This window comes from Corvus hawaiiensis, chromosome 6, assembly GCF_020740725.1.
Source record: "Corvus hawaiiensis isolate bCorHaw1 chromosome 6, bCorHaw1.pri.cur, whole genome shotgun sequence".
Taxonomy (NCBI): Eukaryota; Metazoa; Chordata; class Aves; order Passeriformes; family Corvidae; genus Corvus; species Corvus hawaiiensis.
Genome location: NC_063218.1, coordinates 13202783 through 13212355, shown reverse-complemented (window position 1 = coordinate 13212355; position 9573 = coordinate 13202783). Strand labels below are relative to the sequence as shown.

The following is a 9573-nucleotide window of genomic DNA, read 5'->3' as shown; positions in this document are numbered from 1 at the left end:
GTTACTGTCACTGGCAAAACATATTCAACCTGAGGACAATTAATTTACTTTTCCTTTTTTTCCTAACTAAGATAGATTTTGTTAGTGAGAAACAAAAGACAAACATTAGAACACCACCTTTCCTCCCCCAGCTCTGACCACAGAGGCCATGCCCTGCAGAACCCCTACTGCCAAAGCCTTGCCCCAGACACCCCAAACAACATAATATAAAAAAAGGTTAGCCTAACAAGCGGTTTGAAATAATGAAAGGACGACATCTAAGTTGCATGTGGATATTGCTTTTATATTTTCTGTTAATACTGTAGGAGGTACTTAAGCTAATTTTCCGCAGAAGAATACCCTTTTAATCAAACTTGATGAGCATGATTCTCCCTCTATTTATATAGTAACTTTACAAACTTAGTTTTAAAAGGCTGATTTTAGTTTTGTAAAATCAAAATTTGTTTGGATTGTTCATTTGGTTAATTTTAACCCTCTTCTAACGCAATGAAAGATCATGGTTTATTTAAATTTTATTGCAATTACTGCATTTGCAGTGAAACTGATAAAACAAACCTTTGTTTTGGTTTTAGATAACATTTTATTTGAACTGAAAAGTTATTGCGGTATATATTCAAGTAAATATCATAGAGCATAATGTAAGGTTCTTGTCTGGATCTTACTGTCAACAATCTATTAGTGGTAATGAATCTACTAAGAAACTATTGTACTCTCCATATTAGAAATGCATGGAGGCTGGAATATCTGCCATATAAGGGTTTTTCAGGAATTTTAAAATTTGTCTGCCAGCAAGAGTGATTTCACAGAAAAGAAAATGATGGTAGAGCAAAGGAGGGGAAGTTTGGGTCATTCAGATATCTTGCTTCAGAAAATTAGAAGGATTTGTTTTGATTTCAATGCTTGAGTCTTTGTTCTATTAGAGCACTTGTCATTCTGTTATGATTATAATTTGGCAAATTATTTCTAATTGAAAAGTCAGCTTCCATGAAGAAATGAAATTTCTAAAATAACCTAAAACCCAGGCATTTTAAAACTGTCAGAAATTTTTTTTATATTTGCAAGTGAAATCCTAGAAAAATCAATCCCATTTCACAAAGCACTTCTGGTAGCAATATTTTCCAATGAACTGTAAATCAATCAACTTTTCTCTTAGTGCTTCTAGTCTTACTCTCACAAATTTCTCTATTTTGCCTTATCAGTTGCCAGTTTGGTTCATTTTGCAGACAAAGCACTAAGTTTAAGAAGTAGGTTTTAGATTTAGGCATAAATATAGAACTGAACACAATATTTAAATTATTTACAAATTCAAGTGGGCTTTTAAATTCAAAGGCAGTTAAACAAGGATTTGGGAGAAATTAGCTAGTAGGATAAATATAAGTCATGGATTGACAAAATGATGTTACTTTACACTTATTCTGATTTCTGTTCAGATCAAAAGCAGGCACATATAGGAAGATACCAACAGCCTGAAATATTTGTAGTACTTTCTATGAGAGGAATAATTATTTTTTTCTCATGAATAAAAGTAAATCAAGTTTAAACTGTGAAGTTGGAGACTATCTGGAGAGAAAGAATAATAAACTAAAAATAAATTGCTCTCCATTGTTGTGAGTGAATTATGCACATTACTCCAAACAGATTTTGTTGAGGTGATTTAGCCATAATCCACTTGGTTTGTGCTTGCATGCCTAAATTTTATGTATCATTTGTACAAAGATGAATAAAAGCCTGTTTCAGAGATATAAATATGCATATGCAAAGCCAAGTACAGTAAGATTGAATCATCTCCATATATTCTGTAACAGGAAAATAAAAAAGATGACAGGGAGCATCAAATTACCTTATTTTACTAGCTTTTTCCTCAAACACATTTTTAAAAGTACAAAACAATATAATTTGTTGTGGCATGCTGCTCCCTCTGTTGCTATTAAGCTATCCAGGTGATGCTCTCTTGGGAATCCACTCTGAACAGAGGCCTAATTCAAGACTAGATCACAACATCTGCACCAGATAGAATTTGTCATCTTCTGTCTTCAAACCCATTGGCTGTTGCTTAGCAACTGGTCAATCTCACAGAGTATTTGCCATGACAAATTAGTAGTGTTGTTACCATGACAACCAGCTTTGTTACTTAATTAAATTGATTTGAATCAGAATTGGCTTTCGGGGAAACAAGTGTGTTGTGTGAAGTAGTAAACATGAGCTTGCAGCTAAACCATTCATGCTTTGATGTAGTAGTCCCTAAAATCAACACCATCAGGATGAAATCCACAATCAAATCCTGAAATCACTGTGGACAGACTTACTTAAGATTTTAATTTTCTTTTCCAGATTTTTTTAGAGCATTCTGGATATATTTAGCAACGGTCAAAAAAAAAAAAGAACCCAAAACCCAGGCTGCTCCAATTTCTTGATTAATGCTTGACAGTGTAAGTAGGGAAGTTACTGCTCTTTAGCAACTGCTTGTGGAGCCATGTTTCATGTGTCACTGGAAATTCCACAGCTTCGCACACAGAAAAGGAAAAGAAATCAGATTATGTGGGGTAAAGAGCTAGGAATGGAATTTCTTGACATTCTTTCTATTTCTTCTCCAGTGGCGTCTTGGCTTCTACCTTGAAAGTCTCAGTTTTCACCATAATATGGGACTCTGACTGGCTTGAGGAAGTGAGGGAAATCCCTTCTTTTGATACTTAGGGTCCAGGCAGCACAAAATTAAAATAAGGCAAGCTAGAAATTCAGATTTCACACTACTGGCAAATTTCTTTTAACAGAAACACCTACACACTTTTTAATTATGTTTTCTACCCTTCTTATCCTCTTTGCAGACTGACAGAGGCACAGGATTAGCATATTTATGTCATACATATATTTAATGAATGAAACCTACACGTTAAGTATGAGCACATCTGTTGCAGGCTTCAGATATGCAATCTCACGTTTTTTCAGTTTATCTCTATTTTATCACCTGCAATGTATGGGTGCCTGCTTTTGCTGTCCTTCCTGATCTTCTTGCAAAGTTAACTGCACAACTCAAGTTGCATTTTCCTTATAAAATATTAAATTAACTGCTTGGAATGATTTGAAATTTCTCATTATGTGTGACTGATTTAAAACTCGAATGTGCTGTTTTGCATGGATATTCCAAAGCTTAAGCCTATGTAAACAATAAATGGGAAACATCAACCAAGTGGTGACTCACAAGGGAAACTGCAAAATGTTGACAAATTCTAAATTGCAAGGTGCTGTGTGGCCTTGCTACATCGCTTGCGTGCTATCTGTAATTCACACTGCTATCATTAGAATATGCAGACTGCGTACTGAATTTCTCTGAAGTAGATTTTTTATTTCTTTAGACATTATTAGCAGAGTCTCACTTTTTTAATGCACTTGTTTTGAGAATTTGTCTTTGTTCAGAAGCTTCTGGAAAAATAAATCATTTACAAGAAAGAAGAAGCATTTACATACGTACCACTAGCAAAACCGTCTATCTTTTACACCTCTGAATGAATTCATACAAAGCATTTTTCTCCTTTAGATTGTTTTCACAAAACTTAGTAATTGCAACACCTGATTTACAGCAGTTTAGATATGTTTCAAATATTTAAATGTCTTCTCCTTGTAAATATTATACATTATATGTGTTACCCTGATACAGAGATTTCATCTTCAAAAATCCTGTAGAAATGTTATATGGTTCTTCTCATACTTAAAGCAGAATTAATAATAGGAATTGACATCTTTATTACACAGAGAGGGAAAATTCAGAGGAAAAAAATAAGTCATTGTCAAAAGTTCAGAACTCAGAATCACTGTTCACACATCTGTCACACACGTCAATGTTAGGCTTCAAGTTTTGACCAGCTAAAATTTTTATACAATAAAGTAACTCTAAAAGCTGATTTATAAGTTTGGGGTTTTTTATTACAGGTCCCTTTATAATTTTTGTGGGGTTCTAACTGAAAGGAAAAATTGACTATTAGAAGAAAAATAAATTCTAATATATGTTTGTTTTTTGATAGATTTCATTTGTATTTATCTAGTTCTGACTATTGAAACAATGTCAGAAACAAGTTGTTTTCTGAAAAATGCTTATCAATGTTAATAAGAGAAAAATCTAAAGAACTAAAGTGGAGAGAAAACGTGGAGTAAAATTTTGCTCAAAGGATAGATGCAAGTGTGAAACAGGGTGGTATTTCAGACTATCCACAATTTGTGCAGTTAATTGAGAGAAGCTGAAAAGCCATGCGTAAGTCAGGAACAGAACAGTTTAGGAAAAAGAAAGAGAAAAGGTATTATCTTTTTTCATGCATCAGTGAGCAGAGGGGTAATACCTCATCTGTTCCATGGTTTACTACTCATTTTGGTGACCAACTGGTGACCAATCTTCTAATTAAGGTATAGTTTTTAGAAATGGAATTCATTTCTCTCCAGATGAGATGAAAAGACATGTCGGCAGTTTTTATCCATTTAAAAGAAAAAAGATAGCAGTGATGTAAATACTTGGATTCCTTCCTAAGCATACCCAGCCTTCAGAGATCATGAACTAGACAAGTATTGGGTCTTTAGCAAAGGCACAAATTTAGTAGTTGAGGAACCTGTACAAATATCATTCACAACTGCATAGGGGTTATGGGCACAGGTATAGAGTGGAAAATGACATGGGCTTTAAACATATCATTTCATTGATGTAGCTCCTCCTGCCATATAAACAGAAGAGTATTTGCACCACAGCCCTGTTGCATTGTGACAGTGTGGTCCCAGAAGCAGGCCTTCTGGTTGTGAAAAGCAGCTATTCAATGGCTCATCCATGGCTGAAACTGAGTCTTTGGCTTCCATGGCCACTTCACAAGGAGAGGGGTTAGGTCAGTCCCAGGGCATCTCAGGCAGACAAACCATCTGACCACCAAGCCTGATGAATTATGCTGCTTGACCTTGGGCAGAGAAGGCAGATACTTACCAGGCACTGTCCATTCCTATTTTAGTGGGCTTAAACAGACAGTAAAAATGCTGTAACTAGGCTTAGCCACAGATAATGGATGTCACAGTCTTATAATATTCTACTTTTTGATGAAATGTTTGAGGGATAAGCCAAAGTAGGAATTTATAAGTATGGCAAACAGCTTTCAGTAGTTTGTCATCACTTATTAGTCTTCTCAGTCCCTCCAAAAGAGTAAAAGGTTGGGGGCATATTTTTCTTTTCAAGGTTATTGAGTGTTTTTATATTGAAGATGAATACTTCAAAATCCTTCTATAATGATGAGCTTCACACTCCAAGAAAGAAAAATTTCTCTTTCACAAATGTTTTAATATTCTGTAGCTTACTATCCTCTTCTGATTCACTCTAGGAAATTATGGGTTAGTGATATTCTTCCTACCCATGCCTTAAGAGTAAAGGTACAATTGAGCAATTGAAAGCTTGTCCATTCTCTCCTCCATGAACAGTGACAGACCAGAACCATGCAAATATAAACAGATGCAGCAGGACTAATTCTGATTATTCTTAAAGCTGGATAGCTCTTGTAAAATTTCAGGGAATTAACTCTATGGAGCTTTGAGATTTTTATCATGAACACAAACCGCTATTTTACAGGCACTGTATAATATAGGCACTGTACAAACAAGAGTAAAATGTTGTACAGACTTACAAGATGAAGATAAGGATATTGGTTCTGTAAGAAACGGGAATACAAGAAAACAAAGAAACATGAGAAGTCAATGTGCTATGCTTCAGTCATAGAATCATAGAACAAACTGGATTGGAAGGGACCCATCAAGATCATTTACTCCAACTCCTGACCCTGTGCAGGACACCCCAAGAGTCCCACAATATGGCTGAAAGCCTTGTCCAAACTCTGTCATGCTTGGTGCTGTGACCACTTCCTTGGGGGGTCTGTTCCAGTGCTCAGCCACCCTTTGTGTGAAAAACCTTTTCCTGATATCTACCCTAAGCCTCCCATGACTCAGCTTCATGCTGTTTTGTCAAGTTGTTTCAGTTTCACATGATTAATATGAAATATCCTTCCTAAACATTGGTAAACGTCACTAAAAGCAAATGAGGGATACTAAATAAGTAGGAACAAGTTTGCAGGTAAGGGTATCATGGTTTAAATTCTGGGCTACAAAAATGCACATTTTAACAAATTGTAGAATCCCACTTGTAGAAATTGGGATATGATATTGTGAAAGCTGACAGTACCTTTAACTGTGGATGGCTAAAACAGGTTGTGTCTCATAAATTATGCAGACAGTATTTGGATGCAAGGACTAAGAAACTGTCAGAGTTGAGCCAGGTTACAAGCCCTAGTGACATGCAAGATGGCCCTGAATTTGATCAAAAAGAAGAAGTAATAAAGAATTTCTTTCTTTTAGGTCTATGAAGAAAAATAAACCCAAGATGATAGTTACATCAGTCGAAATGAATGAAGTGACCAAGACCTGTGGTTTAGAGGAAAAGAAGAATATTGAAGAGAAAGATAAGGATACCACCATAATAAGATGAAAATACCTGAAATAATAGAGCAGAGAAGAGAAGAAAGGGAGGATTAGAGGAAACAGGAAAACAGGTAAGAAAAAGAGTTAAGAAAGGAGGAGGAAGACAAGATTTTAAGTGTTCAATTGATTATGCTGATGAGACAAATATGATTTTTAAATCTGATCTTTGACTAAGAACTCTTAACATCTTTGCTGAGAAGAAGATTTTCCAGTGAAGTCAGACGTAGAGATGAGTACAGGAGAATTCCAGACACATGCTGTATTTCTTTAAAAATTTGAGATGAGAAGAAAAGAATAAAAAACCTAAATTAACACCTCGGGCATTAGTGGAAAACAAGAAGATCTTAAATTTCTAAGGTAAGGAAAACAAAGATATATTTGTACACTAAGAGAGAAAACATAGGGAGTAGTGACAGAAAGTCATGGAGAATATGACAAAGTAGATGAGGAGATTCTCTAAGAAAAATTATCATTAAAACTCATAAGAGAAGGAAGTAAAAGATCAGTATGGGAAAATCATATAGTTACTCCAATATTAAATTGGAGCATAATGGAAAGATTATTGCCTGATAAGTAATCTTGGATGGTATTTTTAATTGCTTTTCAGTTTTCTACATTGTATATAGAAAATTATACTAGCTTCATAAATACCTGTGTGCCTAGGAAAAGCTTGCTAGAAATTTTTAGTGGTATAATTCAGATCATAATTTACCAAGTATTTATTAGAACAAGTTTATGAAGAAGATATAACGGTGTAAGAGAAAGCTCATCTTGGAACAGCCCTATGTCTTGACTGGAGAATCAGCAAGAACCTGGAAAAGTGATTATTTTTTCTTGTGAGACTTTACATATTAAGGATGTAAGTTAATTCTACTGATCTTCCTACTATCCTCTAACATGAAAAAAAAAAAGCCAATATCAAAATGACATAATGCTAGGTTACAAATTCCGCTTCCTACTCGCATTTCCTATTTGCAATATAAAGTGATACAGATACAAATACATATATGTAAATACATATGCATGTATGTACACACACACGACACTATAAAGATACCTTGCAAAATCTAAGAGTAGTTATCATATTTACAAAGGAAGTAAATATAACCAAGATGACCTATTATCTTATTTTTATTTTTTATAAAATAAAATATTTTTTATATGGAGAAAAAACATTGTAGGTTTTTTCTCCTCCATGCCCACCATGCCATAAAAATGTATAGAAATTTGTAATTTCTTAATGAACTTCAAAATTTTGCATCTTTTCCTCATTCTTAACAAAGCACTTAATATTGCATTAGATCATGACAGTACATCTGAAAGCGTACCTCCTTAATAGAGCAAAACAAAGGACAAAGTTAAGGTTGAATGCATTGCACTGAAAGGAAATGGTGTTGAGTGATGACAGATTCTATTGCAGTTAGGAGGGGATGTATGTTTTCATTCACAGAATCACAAGGCTGAAAATGACCTCAAGAGGTCAGTTAGTCCATCCCTCTGCCCTAAGGCAAAACCAACTCTACCTATGTTATCTCTGACAGTTGCTTGTCTAATCCTGCTCTTAAAGGCCTCTAATGATGGAGATCCCACACTGTCTTTTTTGAATACTTCCCTGAGCTTTCTGTTAGAAGGCATTTCATAACATTTTTATGGACTATTCTTTGCCTCAGTTAAGCCTATTGCATCTTAGTCTGGTCAGAGGGGGATCTATTAATTTCCATATATTTTTTTAATTTTTCGTCTTTGGGAATTTATTTAAGGATAAATGTGATATGGGGTGCTAATTTTATGCCAAGCAGGACAGAGAAGATCCCTTAAAATATTTTGTGTCTTCACAGTTATTTTAAGAAATTATTTGGAGTCAGGAGCCTAGAGGTGAAAAGAAGGACTGATTTATAGCACTTTTTTTTTTTCCTTTACATTCATTGAAATAAACATCTGATGAGTTGTAGGAACATAGTTAATGTACGTTAAGAGGGGAAATAATGCAGACAATATATCTTTATGTGAAATGAAACATTTGAAAACATCAAGGAAGAGGACATTGTTGAGTACTGAGTTTTGTATCCATGTCTCCAGCTGAAATCACTGCCCACTGGCAACCACAGAGAGTAGAGAGTGAAGAGCACCCAGAGGAAGGGTTATCCTTCACTGCCACAGTCAACCTAAAGTGTACCAGTCGTGACCTCATACTTGATTTTTAGGTTCCTGTGGCTGTAATTATATTACAGAACCTTTCCCGTAGCACATAGCTTCTGAGCAAAGGCTTTGGAAATACTGATTTATCAAACACAATGACTTTGTAAATAGCTACTCTAAATAAGAAAGTGCTGAAGTAGCCTAAACACATTTTATTTTCCTTTCCCTTTTTTTCTAGACTCCATCACCAGTCTAAGTTCTTCATCTCATTCTTGACAATTCATTGACCACAAGAAAAATTGGCTCAAGAAGCTTCAGAAGTCACATCGTTAGCAAGAAATTACACAAAATATGACTGTACTAGCAACAGAAACTACAGAAAATAAAAATGTTAAAAGTTAATGTATTTCTGGCAAATATTTCTCTCTTCTATTAAAGCAAGAAAAATCATTCCTCAAGAAAAAAATCTTTTTCCAACCATCTCTAATCAAATAACTGTGAGGAAGTTATTTACCTATTCTCTTTGGAACTGGCTGACCTGACCTTGACCAAAGGTTTTCAGTAGGGTTTTATAAAATTCTTGCATATTTACTTGTTTTGATCTTCTTTCAACTCAGACACCCCTAGATGCAAAACTCTGTATATTCCATGCACTTATGTGTTTGCACCATTTATCAAAGAGTTTGCAAAACTCTTATATTTTTTTTTCCAGATTAACACCTCTGCTTTGCAGCCACTTTCTTCAGTTACTTTTTACTCTAAATTATTTTGATTTATACAGAAATAATGAAATACAGTGAATCCCTATAAAAATGTTTCATTTAATAAAAAATTAGGAGGCAGCTCCAATTTGATGATCTCTCATTTAAAAGAAACAGACTGTAGCACCTCTGTGTAAGTAGAAGAGGAAGAGAAAGGGACAGTCTCAGAAAACTACAGTGT

At 34.7% G+C, this 9573-nt stretch overlaps 1 long non-coding RNA gene across 1 annotated transcript; it reads left to right on the top strand.

The window, feature by feature from the left end:
- Positions 1 to 6373: 6373 nt before the first annotated feature.
- Positions 6374 to 9033, top strand: LOC125327071. Its single transcript, XR_007204125.1, has 2 exons — positions 6374 to 6563; positions 8870 to 9033. It is a non-coding gene; the product is annotated as an uncharacterized LOC125327071 (long non-coding RNA).
- Positions 9034 to 9573: the final 540 nt, after the last annotated feature.